Source organism: Macaca fascicularis, chromosome 16 (assembly GCF_037993035.2).
Source record: "Macaca fascicularis isolate 582-1 chromosome 16, T2T-MFA8v1.1".
In the NCBI taxonomy this organism is placed as follows: domain Eukaryota; kingdom Metazoa; phylum Chordata; class Mammalia; order Primates; family Cercopithecidae; genus Macaca; species Macaca fascicularis.
In genome coordinates, this window is record NC_088390.1 from 23,990,011 (window position 1) to 24,008,666 (window position 18,656).

Consider the following 18,656-nt stretch of genomic DNA (forward strand, 5'->3'; position numbering starts at 1 on the left):
TTCCTTTTTCACCATAGCCCTCTCTGGCCTTCCAAATATCACTTTGCCAATTCCACAAGAACTGTCTTAGGGAAAGGCTTCTTGAGGGGAAAGCTGTAACTCTGTGAGATGATTTCACAGAACACAAAGAAGTTTCTCAGAAAGCTTCTTTCTCTTTGTTATCAGAGGATATTTCCTTTGGCCCTATAGTCTTCAAAGGGATCCGAAATATGTGTTCTCAGATTCCACAGAAATAAGGCTAGCAAAGAGATCAACGAAATGCAGATGGAACTCTGTGAGGTGAATTAACAGAAAACTAAGCAGTTTCTCAGAAAGCTTCTTTCCAGATTTCATCGGAGGAAATTTCCTTTTTCACCGTAGCTCTCTAAGGGCTTCAGAATATCACTTTGCCAATTCCACAAAAACTCTCTTAGCGAAAGGCTTCTTGTGGGGAAAGCTGTACCTCTATGAGATGATTTCACAGAACACAAAGAAGTTTCTCGCAAAGCTTCTTTCTCTTTGTTATCAGAGGATATTTCCTTTGGCCCTATAGTCTTCAAAAGGATCCGAAATATCTGTTGTTGGATTCAACAGAAATTAGGGTAGCAAACAGATCCTCGAAATGCAGATGTAACCCTGTGAGATGAATTAACAGAACACTAAGCAGTTTCTCAGAAAGCTTCTTTCCAGATTTCATCGGAGGATATTTCCTTTTCCACCATAGCCCTCTATGGGCTTCCTAATATCACTTTGCCAAATCCACAAGAACTGTCTTAGCGAAAGGCTTCTTGAGGGGAAAGCTGTAACTCTGTGAGACGATTTCACAGAACACAAAGAAGTTTCTCAGAAAGCTTCTTTCTCTTTGTTATCGGAGAATATTTCCTTTGGCCCTATAGTCTTCAAAGGGAAAGGAAATATGTGTTCTCAGATTCCACAGAAATAAGGCTAGCTAAGAGATCCACGAAATACAGATGTAACTCTGTGAGATGAATTAACAGAACACTAAGCAGTTTCTCAGAAGGCTTAGTTCCAGATTTCATCGGAGGATATTTCCTTTTTCACTATAGCACTCTATGGTCTTCCAAATATCACTTTGCAAATTCCACAAGAACTGTCTCAGTGAAAGACTTCTGAGGGGAAAGCTGTAACTCTGTGAGATGATTTCACAGAACACAAAGAAGTTTCTCAGAAAGCTTCTTTCTCTTTGTTATCGGAGGATATTTCCTTTCGCCCTATAGTCTTCAAATGGATCCGAAATATCTGTTGTCAGATTCCACAGAAATAAGGCTAGCAAAGAGATCAACGAAATGCAGATATAACTCTGTGAGATGAATTAACAGAACACTAAGCAGTTTCTCAGAAAGCTTCTTTCCAGATTTCATCGGAGGATATTTCCTTTTTCACCATAGCCGTCTATGGGCTTCCAAATATCACTTTGCCAATTCCACAAGAACTGTCTTAGCGAAAGGCTTCTTGAGGGGTAAGCTGTATCTCTGTGAGATGATTTCACAGAACACAAAGAAGTTGCTCAGAAAGCTCCTTTCTCTTTGTTATCGGAGGATATTTCCTTTGACCCTATACTCTTCAAAGGGATCGGAAATATCTGTTCTCAGATTCCACAGAATTAAGGCTAGCAAAGATATCCACGAAATAAAGATATAACTCTGTAAGATGAATTAACAGAACACTAAGCAGTTTCTCAGAAAGCTTCTTTCCAGACTTCATCGGAGGATAATTCCTTTTTCACCATTGCCCTCTATGGGCTTCCAATTATCATTTGCCAATTCCACAGGAACTGTCTTAGCGAAAGGCTTCTTGAGGGAAAAGCTGTAACTCTGTGAGATGATTTCACAGAACACAAAGAAGTTTCTCAGAAAGCTTCTTTCTCTTTGTTATCGGAGGATATTCCCTTTGGCCCTATAGCCTTCAAATGGATCCGAAATATCTGTTGTCAGATTTCACAGAAATAAGACTAGCAAAGAGATCAACGAAATGCAGATGTAACTCTGTGAGATGAATTAACAGAAAACTAAGCAGTTTCTCAGAAAGCTTCTTTCCAGATTTCATCGGAGGAAATTTCCTTTTTCACCGTAGCTCTCTAAGGGCTTCAGAATATCACTTTGCCAATTCCACAAAAACTCTCTTAGCGAAAGGCTTCTTGTGGGGAAAGCTGTACCTCTATGAGATGATTTCACAGAACACAAAGAAGTTTCTCGCAAAGCTTCTTTCTCTTTGTTATCGGAGGATATTTCCTTTGGCCCTATAGTCTTCAAAAGGATCCGAAATATCTGTTGTTGGATTCAACAGAAATTAGGGTAGCAAAGAGATCCTCGAAATGCAGATGTAACCCTGTGAGATGAATTAACAGAACACTAAGCAGTTTCTCAGAAAGCCTCTTTCCAGATTTCATCGGAGAATATTTCCTTTTCCACCATAGCCCTCTATGGGCTTCCTAATATCACTTTGCCAAATCCACAAGAACTGTCTTAGCGAAAGGCTTCTTGAGGGGAAAGCTGTAACTCTGTGAGATGATTTCACAGAACACAAAGAAGTTTCTCAGAAAGCTTCTTTCTCTTTGTTATCGGAGGATATTTCCTTTGGCCCTATAGTCTTCAAAGGGATCCGAAATATCTGTTCTCAGATTCCACAGAAATAAGGCTAGCAAAGAGATCCACGAAATACAGATGTAACTCTGTGAGATGAATTAACAGAACACTAAGCAGTTTCTCAGAAAGCTTCTTTCCAGATTTCATCTGAGGATATTTCCTTTTTCACTATAGCCCTCTATGGGTTTCCAAATATCACTTTTCCAATTCCATAGGAACTGTCTTAGCGAAAGGCTTCTTGAGGGGAAAGCTGTCCCTCTGTGAGATGATTTCACAGAACACAAAGAAGTTTCTCAGAAAGCTTCTTTCTCTTTGTTATCGGAGGATATTTCCTTTGGCCCTATAGTCTTCAAAGGGATGCGAAATATCTCTTCTCAGATTCCACAGAAATAAGACTAGCAAAGAGATCCACGAAATACAGATGTAATTCTGGGAGCTGAATTAACAGAACACTAAGCAGTTTCTCAGAAAGCTTCTTTCCAGATTTCATGGGAGGATATTTCCTTTTTCACCGTAGCCCTCTAAGGGCTTCGAAATATCACTTTGCCAATTCCACAAGAACTGTCTTAGCGAAAGGTTTCTTGAGGGGAAAGCTGTAACTCTGTGAGATGATTTCACAGAACACAAAGTAGTTTCTCAGAAAGCTTCTTTCTCTTTGTTATCGGAGCATATTTCCTTTGGCCCTATAGTCTTCAAAGGGAAAGTAAATATGTGTTCTCAGATTCCACAGAAATAAGGCTAGCAAAGAGATCCACGAAATACAGATGTAACTGTGTGAGATGAATTAGCAGAACACTAAGCAGTTTCTCAGAAAGCTTCTTTCCAGATTTCATCGGAGGATATTTCCTTTTTCTCCATAGCCCTCTATGGGCTTCCAAATATCACTTTGCCAATTCCACAAGAACTGTCTTAGCGAAAGGCTTCTTGAGGGGAAAGCTGTAACTCTGTGAGATGATTTCACAGAACACAAAGAAGTCTCTCAGAAACCTTCTTTCTCTTTGTTATCGGAGCATATTTCCTTTGGCCCTAGAGTCTTCAAAGGGATCCAAAATATCTGTTCTCAGATTCCACAGAAATAAGGCTAGCAAAGACATTCACGAAATACAGATGTAACTCTGTGAGATGAATTAACAGAACACTAAGCAGTTTCTCAGAAATCTTCTTTCCAGATTTCGTCGGAGGATATTTCCTTTTTCACCATAGCCCTCTAAGGGCTTTCAAATATCACTTTGCCAGTTCCACAAGAACTGTCTTAGAGAAAGGCTTCTTGAGGGGAAAGCTGTCACTCTGTGACATGATTTCACAGAACACAAAGAAGTTTCTCAGAAAGCTACTTTCTCTTTGTTATCGGAGGATAATTCCTTTGGCCCTATATTCTTCAAAGGGATCCGAAATATCTGTTCTCAGATTCCACAGAAATAAGGCTAGCAAAGAGATCCACGAAATACAGATGTAACTCTGTGAGATGAATTAACAGAACACTAAGCAGTTTCCCAGAAAGCTTCTATACAGATTTCATCGCAGGATATTTCCTTTTTCACCATAGCCCACTATGGGCTTCCAAATATCACTTTGCCAATTCCACAAGATCTGTCTTAGCGAAAGGGTACTAGATTGGAAAGCTGTACGTCTGTGAGATGATTTCTCAACACAAAGAAGTTTCTCAGAAAGCTTCTTTCTGTTTGTTATCGGAGGATATTTCCTTTGGCCCTATAGTCTTCAAAGGGATCCGAAATATCTGTTCTCAGATTCCACAGAAATAAAGCTAGCAAAGAGATCCACGAAACACAGATGTAACCCTCTGAGATGAATTAACGGAACACTAAGCAGTTTCTCTGAAAGCTTCTTTCCAGATTTCATCGGAGGATATTTCCTTTTTCACCATAGCCCTATAAGGGCTTAAATATCACTTTGCCAATTCCACAAGAACTGTCTTAGCGAAAGGTTTCTTGAGGGGAAAGCTGTAACTCTGTGAGATGATTTCACAAAACACAAAGCAGTTTCTCAGAAAGCTTCTTTCTCTTTGTTATCAGAGCATATTTCCTTTGGCCCTATAGTCTTCAAAGGGAAAGTAAATATGTGTTCTCAGATTCCACAGAAATAAGGCTAGCAAAGAGATCTACGAAATACAGATGTAACTCTGTGAGATGAATTAGCAGAACACTAAGCAGTTTCTCAGAAAGCTTCTTTCCAGATTTCATGGGAGGATATTTCCTTTTTCTCCATAGCCCTCTTTGGGCTTCCAAATATCACTTTGCCAATTCCACAAGAACTGTCTTAGCGAAAGGCTTCTTGAGGGGAAAGCTGTAACTCTGTGAGATGATTTCACAGAACACAAAGAAGTTTCTCAGAAACCTTCTTTCTCTTTGTTATCGGAGGATATTTCCTTTGGCCCTAGATTCTTCAAAGGGATCCAAAATATCTGTTCTCAGATTCCACAGAAATAAGGCTAGCAAAGAGATTCACGAAATACAGATGTAACTCTGTGAGATGAATTAACAGAACACTAAGCAGTTTCAAGGAAAGCTTCTTTCCAGATTTCATCGGAGCATATTTCCTTTTTCACCATAGCCCTCTAAGGGCTTCCAAATATCACTTTGCCAATTCCACAAGAACTGTCTTAGGGAAAGGCTTCTTGAGGGGAAAGCTGTAACTCTCTGAGATGATTTCACCGAACACAAAGAAGTTTCTGAGAAAGCTTCTTTCTCGTTGTTATCAGAGGATATTTCCTTTGGCCCTATAGTCTCCAAAGGGATCTGAAATATCTGTTCTCAGATTCCACAGAAATAAGGCTAGCAAAGAGATCCACGAAATACAGATGTAACTCTGGGAGCTGAATTAGCAGAACACTAAGCAGTTTCTCAGAAAGCTTCTTTACAGATTTCATCGGAGGATATTTCCTTTTTCACCATAGCCCACTATGGGCTTCTAAATATCACTTTGCAAATTCCACAAGAACAGTCTTAGCGAAAAGGTACTTGATTGGAAAGCTGTAGCTCTGTGAGATGACTTCTCAAAACACAAAGAAGTTTCTCAGCAAGCTTCTTTCTATTTGTAATCGGAGGATATTTCCTTTGGCCCTATAGTCTTCAAAGGGATCCGAAATATCTGTTCTCAGATTCCACAGAAATAAGGCTAGCAAAGAGATCCACGAAATACAGATGTAACTCTGTGAGATGAATTAACAGAACACTAAGGAGTTTCTCAGAGAGCTTCTTTCCAGATTTCATCGGAGGATATTTCCTTTTTATCCATAACCCTCGTTGGGCTTCCAAATATCACTTTGTCAATTCCACAAGAACTGTCTTAGCGAAAGTCTTCTTGAGGGGAAAGCTGTAAATCTGTGAGATGATTTCACAGAACACAAAGAAGTTTCTCAGAAAGCTTCTTTCTGTTTGTTATCGGAGGATATTTCCTTTGGCCCTATAGTCTTCAAAGGGAAAGGAAATATCTGTTCTCAGATTCCACAGAAATAAGGCTAGCAAAGAGATCCACGAAATACAGATGTAACTCTGTGAGATGAATTAACAGAACACTAAGCAGTTTCTCAGAAAGCTTCTTTCCAGATTTCATCGGAGGATATTTCCTTTTACACCATAGTCCTCTATGGGCTTCCTAATATCACGTTGCCAATTCCACAAGAACTGTCTTAGCGAAAGGCTTCTTGAGGGGAAAGGTGTAACTCTGTGAGATGATTTCACAGAACACAAAGAATTTTCTCAGAAAGCTTCTTTCTCTTTGTTATCGGAGGATATTTCCTTTGGCCCTATAGTCTTCAAAGGGAAAGGAAATATCTGTTCTCAGATTCCACAGAAATGAGGCTAGCAAAGAGATCCACGAAACGCCGATGTAACTGTGTGAGATGAATTAACAGAACACTAAGCAGTTTCAAGGAAAGCTTCTTTCCAGATTTCATCGGAGCATATTTCCTTTTTCACCATAGCCCTCTAAGGGCTACCAAATATCACTTTGCCAATTCCACAAGAACTGTCTTAGGGAAAGGCTTCTTGAGGGGAAAGCTGTAACTCTGTGAGATGATTTCACCGAACACAAAGAAGTTTCTGAGAAAGCTTCTTTCTCTTTGTTATCAGAGGATATTTCCTTTTTCCCTATAGTCTCCAAAGGGATCTGAAATATCTGTTCTCAGATTCCACAGAAATAAGGCTAGCAAAGAGATCCACGAAATACAGATGTAACTCTGTGAGATGAATTAACAGAACACTAAGCAGTTTCTCAGAAAGCTTTTTTCCAGATTTCATCTGAGGATATTTCCTTTTTCACTATAGCCCTCTATGGGCTTCCAAATATCACTTTTCCAATTCCATAGGAACTGTCTTAGCGAAAGGCTTCTTGAGGGGAAAGCTGTACCTCTGTGAGATGATTTCACAGAACACAAAGAAGTTTCTCAGAAAGCTTCTTTCTCTTTGTTATCGGAGGATATTTCCTTTGGCCCTAGAGTCTTCAAAGGGATCCGAAATATCTCTTCTCAGATTCCACAGAAATAAGGCTAGCAAAGAGATCCACGAAATACAGATGTAATTCTGGGAGCTTAATTAACAGAACACTAAGCAGTTTCTCAGAAAGCTTCTTTCCAGATTTCATGGGAGGATATTTCCTTTTTCTCCATAGCCCTCTTTGGGCTTCCAAATATCACTTTGCCAATTCCACAAGAACTGTCTTAGCGAAAAGCTTCTTGAGGGGAAAGCTGTAACTCTGTGAGATGATTTCTCAAACACAAAGAACTTTCTCAGAAAGCTTCTTTCCCTTTGTTATTGGAGGATATTTCCTTTGGCCCTATAGTCTTCAAGGGATCCGAAATATCTGTTCTCAGATTCCACAGAAATAAGGCTAGCAAAGAGATCCACGAAATACAGATGTAACTCTGTGAGATGAATTAACAGAACACTAGGCAGTTTCTCAGAAAGCTTCTTGCAGATTTCATCGGAGGATATTTCCTTTTTATCCATAACCCTCATTGGGCTTCCAAATATCACTTTGTGAATTCCACAAGAACTGTCTTTGCGAAAGGCTTCTTGAGGGGAAAGGTGTAACTCTGTGAGATGATTTCACAGAACACAAAGAAGTTTGCCAGAAAGCTTCCTTCTATTTGTTATCGGAGGATATTTCCTTTGGCCCTATAGTCTTCAAAGGGATCCGAAATATCTGTTCTCAGATTCCACAGAAATGAGGCTAGCAAAGAGATCCACGAAATACAGATGTAACACTGTGATATGAATTAACAGAACACTAAGCAGTTTCTCTGAAAGCTTCTTTACAGATTTCATCGAAGGATATTTCCTTTTTCAACATAGCCCACTATGGGCTTCCAAATATCACTTTGCCAATTCCACAAGAACTGTCTTAGCGAAAGGCTTCTTGAGGGGACAGCTGTAACTCTGTGAGATGATTTCACAGAACCCAAAGAAGTGTCTCAGAAAGCCTCTTTCTCTTTGTTATCGGAGGATATTTCCTTTGGCCCTATAGTCTTCAAAGGGAAAGGAAATATCTGTTCTCAGATTCCACAGAAATAAGGCTACCAAAGAGATCCACGAAATACAGATGTAACTCTGGGAGATGAATTAACAGAACACTAAGCAGTTTCTCAGAAAGCTTCTTTCCAGATTTCATCGGAGGATATTTCCTTTTACACCATAGCCCTCTATGGGCTTCCTAATATCACTTTGCCAATTCCACAAGAACTGTCTTAGCGAAAGGCTTCTTGAGGGGAAAGGTGTAACTCTGTGAGATGATTTCACAGAACAGAAAGAATTTTCTCAGAAAGCTTCTTTCTCTTTGTTATCGGAGGATATTTCCTTTGGCCCTATAGTCTTCAAAGGGAAAGGAAATATCTGTTGTCAGATTCCACAGAAATGAGGCTAGCAAAGAGATCCACGAAATGCCGATGTAACTGTGTGAGATGAATTAACAGAACACTAAGCAGTTTCAAGGAAAGCTTCTTTCCAGATTTCATCGGAGCATATTTCCTTTTTCACCATAGCCCTCTAAGGGCTTCCAAATATCACTTTGCCAATTCCACAAGAACTGTCTTAGCGAAAGGCTTCTTGAGGGGAAAGCTGTAACTCTGTGAGATGATTTCACCGAACACAAAGAAGTTTCTGAGAAAGCTTCTTTCTCTTTGTTATCAGAGGATATTCCCTTTGGCCCTATAGTCTCCAAAGGGATCTGAAATATCTGTTCTCAGATTCCACAGAAATAAGGCTAGCAAAGAGATCCACGAAATACAGATGTAACTCTGTGAGATGAATTAACAGAACACTAAGCAGTTTCTCAGAAAGCTTCTTTCCAGATTTCATCAGAAGATATTTCCTTTTTCACTATAGCCCTCTATGGGCTTCCAAATATCACTTTTCCAATTCCATAGGAACTGTCTTAGCGAAAGGCTTCTTGAGGGGAAAGCTGTACCTCTGAGAGATGATTTCACAGAACACAAAGAAGTTTCTCAGAAAGCTTCTTTCTCTTTGTTATCGGAGGATATTAGCTTTGGCCCCAGAGTCTTCAAGGGATCCGAAATATCTGTTCTCAGATTCCACAGAAATAAGGCTAGCAAAGAGATCCACGAAATACAGATGTAACTCTGTGAGATGAATTAACAGAACACTAAGCAGTTTCTCAGAAAGCTTCTTTCCAGATTTCATCGGAGGATATTTCCTTTTTATCCATAACCCTCATTGGGCTTCCAAATATCACTTTGTCAATTCCACAAGAACTGTCTTAGCGAAAGGCTTCTTGAGGGGAAAGGTGTGACTCTGTGAGATGATTTCACAGAACACAAAGAAGTTTGCCAGAAAGCTTCTTTCTATTTGTTATCGGAGGATATTTCCTTTGGCCCTATGGTCTTCAAAGGGATCCGAAATATCTGTTCTCAGATTCCACAGAAATGAGGCTAGCAAAGAGATCCACGAAATACAGATGTAACACTGTGAGATGAATTAACAGAACACTAAGCAGTTTCTCTGAAAGCTTCTTTACAGATTTCATCGAAGGATATTTCCTTTTTCACCATAGCCCACTATGGGCTTCCAAATATCACTTTGCCAATTCCACAAGAACTGTCTTAGCGAAAGGCTTCTTGAGGGGACAGCTGAACTCTGTGAGATGATTTCACCGAACAAAAAGAAGTTTCCCAGAAAGCTTCTTTCTCCTTGTTATCGGAGGATATTTCCTTTGGCCCTATAGTCTTCAAAGGGAAAGGAAATATCTGTTCTCAGATTCCACAGAAATAAGGCTACCAAAGAGATCCACGAAATACAGATGTAACTCTGTGAGATGAATTAACAGAACACTAAGCAGTTTCTCTGAAAGCTTCTTTACAGATTTCATCGGAGGATATTTCCTTTTTCACCATAGCCCTCTATGGGCTTCCACATATCACTTTGCCAATTCCACATGAACTGTCTTAGTGAAAGGCTTCTTGAGGGGAAAGCTGTAGCACTGTGAGATGATTTCTCAGAACAAAAAGTCGTTTCTCAGAAACCTTCTTTCTGTTTGTTATCGGAGGATATTTCTTTTGGCCCTATAGTCTTCAAAGGGATTCGAAATATCTGTTCTCAGTTTCCACAGAAATAAGGCTAGCAAAGAGATCCACGAAATACAGATGTAACTCTGTGAGATAAATTAACAGAACACTAAGCAGTTTCTCAGAAAGCTTCTTTCCAGATTTCATCGGAGGATATTTCCTTTTTCTCCATAGCCCTCTATGGGCTTCCAAATATCACTTTGCCAATTCCACAAGAACTGTCTTAGCGAAAGTCTTCTTGAGGGGAAAGCTGTAACTCTGTGAGATGATTTCACAGAACACAAAGAAGTTTCTCAGAAAGCTTCTTACTCTTTGTTATCGGAGGATATTTCCTTTGGCCCTATAGTCTTCAAAGGGAAAGTAAATATGTGTTCTCAGATTCTACGGAAATAAGGCTAGCAAAGAGATCCACGAAATACAGATGTAACTCTGTGAGATGAATTAACAGAACACTAAGCAGTTTCTCAGAAAGCTTCTTTCCAGATTTCATCGGAGGATATTCCCTTTTTCTCCATAGCCCTCTATGGGCTTCCAAATATCACTTTGCCAATTCCACAAGAACTGTCTTAGCGAAAGTCTTCTTGAGGGGAAAGCTGTAACTCTGTGAGATGATTTCACAGAACACAAAGAAGTTTCTCAGAAACCTTCTTTCTCTTTGTTATCGGAGGATATTTCCTTTGGCCCTATAGTCTTCAAAGGGATCCGAAATATCTGTTCTCAGATTCCACAGAAATAAGGCTAGCAAAGAGATCCACGAAATACAGATGTAACTCTGGGAGATGAATTAACAGAACACTAAGCAGTTTCTCAGAAAGCTTCTTTCCAGATTTCATCGGAGGATATTTCCTTTTTCACCATAGCCCTCTATGGGCTTCCTAATATCACTTTGCCAATTCCACAAAAACTGTCTTAGCGAAAGGCTTCTTGAGGGGAAAGCTGTAACTCTGTGAGATGATTTCACAGAACACAAAGAAGTTTCTCAGAAAGCTTCTTTCTGTTTGTTATCGTTGGATATTACTTTGGCCCTATAGTCTTCAAAGGGATCCGAAATATCTGTTCTCAGATCCACAGAAATAAGGCTAGCAAAGATATCCACGAAATACAGATGTAACTCTGTGAGATGAACTAACAGAACACTAATCGGTTTCTCAGAAAGCTTCATTACAGATTTTATCTGAGGATACTTCCTTTTTCTCCATAGCCCTCTATGGGCTTCCAAATATCGCTTTGCCAATTCCACAAGAACTGTCTTAGCGAACGACTTCTTGAGGGGGAAGCTGTAACTCTGTGAGATGATTTCACAGAACACAAAGAAGTATCTCAGAAAGCTTCTTTCTCTTTGTTATCGGAGGATATTTCTTTTGACCTATAGTCTTCAAAGGGATCCGAAATATCTGTTGTCAGATTCCACAGAAATAAGGCTAGCAAAGAGATCCACGAAATACAGATGTAACTCTGTGAGATGAATTAACAAAACACTAAGCGGTTTCTCAGAAAGCTTCTTTCCAGATTTCATCTGAGGATACTTCCTTTTTCTCCATAGCCCTCTATGGGCTTCCAAATATCACTTTGCCAATTCCACAAGAACTGTCTTAGCGAAAGCCTTCTTGAGGGGACAGCTGAACTCTGTGAGATGATTTCACAGAACACAAAGAAGTTTCTCAGAAAGCTTCTTTCTCTTTGTTATCGGAGGATATTTTATTTGGCCCTATAGTCTTCAAAGGGATCCAAAATATCTGTTCTCAGATTCCACAGAAAAAAGGCTAGCAAAGAGAACCACGAAATACAGATGTAACTCTGTCAGATGAATTAACAGAACACTAAGCAGTTTCTCAGAAAGCTTCTTTCCAGATGTCATTGGAGGATATTTCCTTTTTCACCATAGCCCTCTATGGGCTTCCAAATATCACTTTGCCAATTCCACAAGAACTGTCTTAGGGAAAGGCTTCTTCAGTGGGAAGCTGTAACTCTGTGACATGATTTCACAGAACAGAAAGAAGTTTCTCAGAAAGCCTCTTTCTCTTTGTTATGGGAGGATATTTCCTTTGGCCCTATAGTCTTCAAAGGGATCCGAAATATCTGTTCTCAGATTCCACAGAAATAAAGCTAGCAAAGAGATCCACGAAATACAGATGTAACTCTGTGAGATGGATTAACAGAACACTAAGCAGTTTCTCAGAAAGCTTCTTTCCATATTTCATCGGAGGATATTTCCTTTTTCACCATAGCCCTCAATGGGCTTCCAAATATCACTTTTCCAATTCCACAAGAACTGTCTTAGCGAAAGGCTTCTTGAGGGGAAAGCTGTAACTCTGTGAGATGATTTCACAGAACACAAAGAAGTTTCTCAGAAAGCTTCTTTCTCTTTGTTATCGGTGGATATTTCCTTAGGCCCTATAGTCTTCAAAGGGATCCGAAATATCCGTTCTCAGATTCCACAGAAATAAGGTAAGAAAAGAGATCCACGAAATACAGATGTAACTCTGTGAGATGAATTAACAGAACACTAAGGAGTTTCTCAGAAAGCATCTTTCCAGATTTCATCTGAGGATATTTCCTTTTTCTCCATAGCCCTCTATGGGCCTTCAAATATCACTTTGCCAATTCCACAAGAACTGTCTTAGCGAAAGGCAACTTGAGGGCGAAGCTGTAACTCTGTGAGATGATTTCACAGAACAGAAAGAAGTTTCTCTGAAAGCTTCTTTTTCTTTGTTATCGGAGGATATATCCTTTGGCCTTATTGTCTTCAAAGGGATCCGTAATATCTGCTCTCACATTCCAAAGAAATAAGGCTAGAAAAGAGATCCACGAAATACAGATGTAACTCTAGGAGATGAACTAAAAGAACACTAAGCAGTTGCTCAGAAAGCTTCTTTCCACATTTCATTGGTGGATATTTCCTTTTTCTCCCCAGCCCTCTATGGGCTTCCAAATATCACTTTGACAATTCCACAATAACTGTCTTAGCGAAAGGCTTCTTGAGGGGAAAGCTGTAACTCTGTGAGATGATTTCACAGAACACAAAGAAGTTTCTCAGAAAGCTTCTTTCTCTTTGTTATCGAAGGATATTTCCTTTGGCCCTATAGTCTTCAAAGATATCCGAAATATCTGTTCTCAGATTCCAGAGAAATAAGGCTATCAAGGAGATCCACGAAATACAGTTGTAACTCTGTGAGGTGAATTAACAGAACACTAAGCAGTTTCTCAGGAAACTTCTTTCCAGATTTCATCGGAGGATATTTCCTTTTCCGCCATAGCCCTCTATGGGCTTCCAAATATCACTTTGCCAATTCCACATGAACTGTTTTAGCGAAAGGCTTCTTGAGGGGAAAGCTTTAACTCTGTGGGATGATTTCACAGAACACAAAGAACTTTCTCAGAAAGCTTCTTTCTCTTTGTTATCGGAGGATATTTCCTTTGGCCCTATTGTCTTCAAAAGGATCCGATATATCTGTTCTCAGATTCCACAGAAATAAGGCTAGCAAAGAGATCCACGAAATACAGATGTAACTCTGTGAGATGAATTAACAGAACACTAAGCAGTTTCTCAGAAAGCTTCTTTCCAGATTTCATCGGAGGATATTTCCTTTTTTTCCGTAGCCGTCTATGGGCTTCGAAATATCACTTTGCCAATTCCACAAGAACTGTCTTAGCGAAAGGCTTTTGGAGGTGAAAGTTGTAACTCTGTGAGGTGCTTTCACAGAACACAAAGAAGTTTCTAAGAAAGCTTCTTTCTCTTTGTTATCGGAGAATATTTCCTTTGGCCCTATAGTCTTCAAAGGGAAAGGAAATATCTGTTCTCAGATTCCACAGAAATAAGGCTAGCAAAGAGATCCACGAAATACAGATGTAACTCTGGGAGATGAATTAACAGAACACTAAGCAGTTTCTCAGAAAGCTTCTCTCCAGATTTCATCGGACGATAATTCCTTTTTCACCATAGTCCTCTATGGGCTTCCAAATATCACTTTGCCAATTCCACAAGAACTGTCTTAGCGAAAGGCTTCTTGAGGGGAAAGCTATAACTCTGTGAGATGATTTCACAGAACACAAAGAAGTTTCTCAGAAAGCTTCTTTCTTTTTGTTATCGGGGGATATTTCCTTTGTCCCTATAGTCTTCAATGGGAAAGGAAATATCTGTTCTCAGATTCCACAGAAATAAGGCTAGCAAAGAGATCCACGAAATACAGATGTAACTCTGTGAGATGAATTAACAGAACACTAAGCAGATTCTCAGAAACCTTCTTTCCAGAATTCATCGGAGGATATTTCCTTTTTCACCATAGCCCTCTCTGGGCTTCCAAATATCACTTTGCCAAATCCACAAGAACTGTCTTAGGGAAAGGCTTCTTGAGGGGAAATCTGTAACTCTGTGCGATGATTTCACAGAACACAAAGAAGTTTCTCGGAAAGCTTCTTTCTCTTTGTTATCGGAGGATATTTCCTTTGGCCCTATAGTCTTCAAAGGGATCCGAAATATCTGTTCTCAGACTCCACAGAAATAAGGCTAGCAAAGAGATCCACGAAATACAGATGTAACTCTGTGAGATGAATTAACAGAACAATAAGCAGTTTCTCAGAATGCTTCTTTACATATTTCTTCGGAGGATGTTTCCTTTTTCACCAGAGCCCTCTAGGAGCTTCCAAATATCACTTTGCCAATTCCACAAGAACTGTCTTAGCGAAAGGCTTCTGGATGGGAAAGCTGTAACTCTCTGAGATGATTTCACAGAACACAAAGAAGTTTCTCAGAAAGCTTCTTTCTCTTTGTTATCGGAGGATATTTCCTTTGGCCCTATAGTCTTCAAAGGGAAAGGAAATATCTGTTCTCAGATTCCACAGAAATAAGGATAGCAAAGAGAACCACGAAATACAGATATAACTCTGGGAGGTGAATTAACAGAACACTAAGCAGTTTCTCAGAAAACCTCTTTCCAGATTTCATCGGAGGACATTTCCTGTTTCAATATAGCCCTCTATGGGCTTCCAAATATCACTTTGCCAATTCCACAAGAACTGTCTTAGCGAAAGGCTTCTTGAGGGGAAAGCAGTAACGCTGTGAGATGATTTCACAGAACAGAAAAAAGATTCTCAGAAAGCTTCTTTCTCTTTGTTATTGGAGGATATTTCCTTTGGCCCTATAGTCTTCAAAGGGAAAGGAAATATGTGTTCTCAGATTCCACAGAAATAAGGCTAGCAAACAGATCCATGAAATACAGATGTAACTCTGGGAGATGAATTAACAGAACACTAAGCAGTTTCTCAGTAAGCTACCTTCCAGATTTCATCGGAAGATATTTCCTTTTTCAGCGTAGCCCTCTATGGGCCTCGAAATATCACTTTGCCAATTCCACGACAACTGTCTTAGCGAAAGGCTTCTTGTGTGTAAATCTGTAACTCTGTGAGATGATTTCATAGAACACAAAGAAGTTTCTCAGAAAGCCTCTTTCTCTTTGTTATCGGAGGATATTTCCTTTGGCCCTATAGTCTTCAAAGGGAAAGGAAATAGGTGTTCTCAGATTCCACAGAAATAAGGCTAGCAAAGAGATCCACGAAATACAGATGTAACTCTGTGAGATGAATTAACAGAACACTAAGCAGTTTCTCAGGAAACTTCTTTCCAGATTTCATCAGAGGATATTTCCTTTTTCGACATAGCCCTCTATGGGCTTCCAAATATCACTTTGCCAATTCCACATGAACTGTTTTAGCGAAAGGCTTCTTGAGGGGAAAGCTTTAACTCTGTGGGATGATTTCACAGAACACAAAGAACTTTCTCAGAAAGCTTCTTTCTCTTTGTTATCGGAGGATATTTCCTTTGGCCCTATAGTCTTCAAAGGGATCCGAAATATCTGTTCTCAGATTCCACAGAAATAAGGCTAGCAAAGAGATCCACGAAATACAGATGTAACTGTGTGAGATGAATTAACAGAACACTAAGCAGTTTCTCAGGAAGCTTCTTTCCAGATTTCATCGGAGGATATTTTCTTTTTTTCCGTAGCCGTCTATGGGCTTCGAAATATCACTTTGCCAATTCCACAAGAACTGTCTTAGCGAAAGGATTCTTGAGGGGAAAGTTGTAACTCTGTGAGACGCTTTCACAGAACACTAAGAAGTTTCTCAGAAAGCTTCTTTCTCTTTGTTATCGGAGGATATTTCCTTTATTCCTTTAGTCTTCAAAGGGAAAGGAAATATCTGTTCTCAGATTCCACAGAAATAAGGCTAGCAAAGAGATCCACGAAATACAGATGAATCTCTGTGAGATGAATTAACAGAACACTAAGCAGTTTCTCAGAAAGCTTCTTTCCAGATTTCATCGGAGGATATTTCCTTTTTCACCATAGCCCTCGATGGGCTTCCAAATATCACTTTGCCAATTCCACAAGAACTGTCTTAGCGAAAGGCTTCTTGAGGGGAAAGCTATAGCTCTGTGAGATTCTTTCACAGAACACAAAGAAGTTTCTCAGAAAGCTTCCTTCTCTTTGTTATCGGAGGATATTTCCTTTGGCCCTATAGTCTTCAAAGGGAAAGGAAATATCTGTTGTCAGATTCCAAAGAAATAAGACTAGCAAAGAGATCCTTGAAATGCAGATGTAACTCTGTGACATGAATTAACAGAACACTTAGCAGTTTCAAGGAAAGCTTCTTTCCAGATTTCATTGGAGGATATTTCCTTTTTCACCATAGCCCTGTATGGGCTTCCAAATATCACTTTGCCAATTCCACAAGTACTGTCTTAGGGAAAGGCTTCTTGAGGGGAAAGCTGTAACTCTGTGCGATGATTTCACAGAACACAAAGAAGTTTCTCAGAAAGCTTCTTTCTCTTTGTATCGGAGGATATTTCCTTTGGCCCTATAGTCTTCAAAGGGAAAGGAAATATGTGTTCTCAGATTCCACAGAAATAAGGCTAGCAAAGAGATCCACGAAACACAGATGTAACTCTGGGAGATGAATTAACAGAACACTGAGCAGTTTCTCAGAAAATTTCTTTCCAGATTTCATCGGAGGATATTTCCTTTTTCACCCTAGCCCTCTATGGGCTTCCAAATATCACTTTGCCAATTCCACAAGAACTCTCTTAGCGAAAGGCTTCTTGAGGGGAAAGCTGTACCTCTGTGAGATGATTTCACAGAACACAAAGAAGTTTCTCAGAAATCTTCTTTCTTTTTGTTATCGGTGGATAATTCCTTTGGCCCTATAGTCTTCAAAGGGAAAGGAAATATCTGTTCTCAGATTCCACAGAAATAAGGCTAGCAAAGAGATCCACGAAATACAGATGTAACTCTGTGAGATGAATTAACAGAACACTAAGCAGATTCTCAGAAAGCTTCTTTCCAGAATTCATCGGAGGATATTTCCTTTTTCACCATAGCCCTCTCTGGGCTTCCAAATATCACTTTGCCAAATCCACAAGAACTGTCTTAGGGAAAGGCTTCTTGAGGGGAAAGCTGTAACTCTGTACGATGATTTCACAGAACACAAAGAAGTTTCTCAGAAAGCTTCTTTCTCTATGTTATCGGAGGATATTTCCTTTGGCCCTTTAGTCTTCAAAGGGATCCGAAATATCTGTTGTCAGATTCCACAGAAATAAGGCTAGCAAAGAGATCCACGAAATACAGATGTAACTCTGTGAGATGAATTAACAGAACACTAAGCAGTTTCTCACAAAGCTTGTTTCCAGATTTCTTCGGAGGATGTTTACTTTTTCACCAGAGCCCTCTAGGGGCTTCCAAATATCACTTTGCCAATTCCACAAGAAGTGTCTTAGCGAAAGGCTTCTGAAGGGGAAAGCTGTATCTCTCTGAGATGATTTCACAGAACACAAAGAAGTTTCTCAGAAAGCTTCTTTCTCTTTGTTATCGGAGGATATTTCTTTTGGCCCTATAGTCTTCAAAGGGAAAGGAAATATCTGTTCTCAGATTCCACAGAAATAAGGCTAGCAAAGATATCCACGAAATACAGATGTAACACTGTGAGATGAATTAACAGAACACTAAGCAGTTTCTCATAAAGCTTCTTTCTAGATTTCATCGGAGGATATTTCCTTTTTCACCGTAGCCCTCTATGGGCTTCGAAATATCACTTTGTCAATTCCACAAGAACTGTTTAGCGAAAGGCTTCTTGAGGGTAAAGCTGTACCTCTGTGAGATGATTTCACAGAACACAAAGAAGTTTCTCAGAAAGCTTCTTTCTCTTTGTTATCGGAGGATATTTCCTTTGGCCCTATAGTCTTCAAAGGGAAAGGAAATATGTGTTCTCAGATTCCACAGAAATAAGGCTAGCAAAGAGATCCACGAAATACAGATGTAACTCTGTGAGATGAATTAACAGAACACTAAGCAGTTTCTCAGAAGGCTTCTTTCCAGATTTCATCGGAGGATATTTCCTTTTTCACTATAGTACTCTATGGGCTTCCAAATATCACTTTGCAAATTCCACAAGAACTGTCTTAGTGAAAGACTTCTGAGGGGAAAGCTGTAACTCTGTGAGATGATTTCACAGAACACAAAGAAGTTTCTCAGAAATCTTCTTTC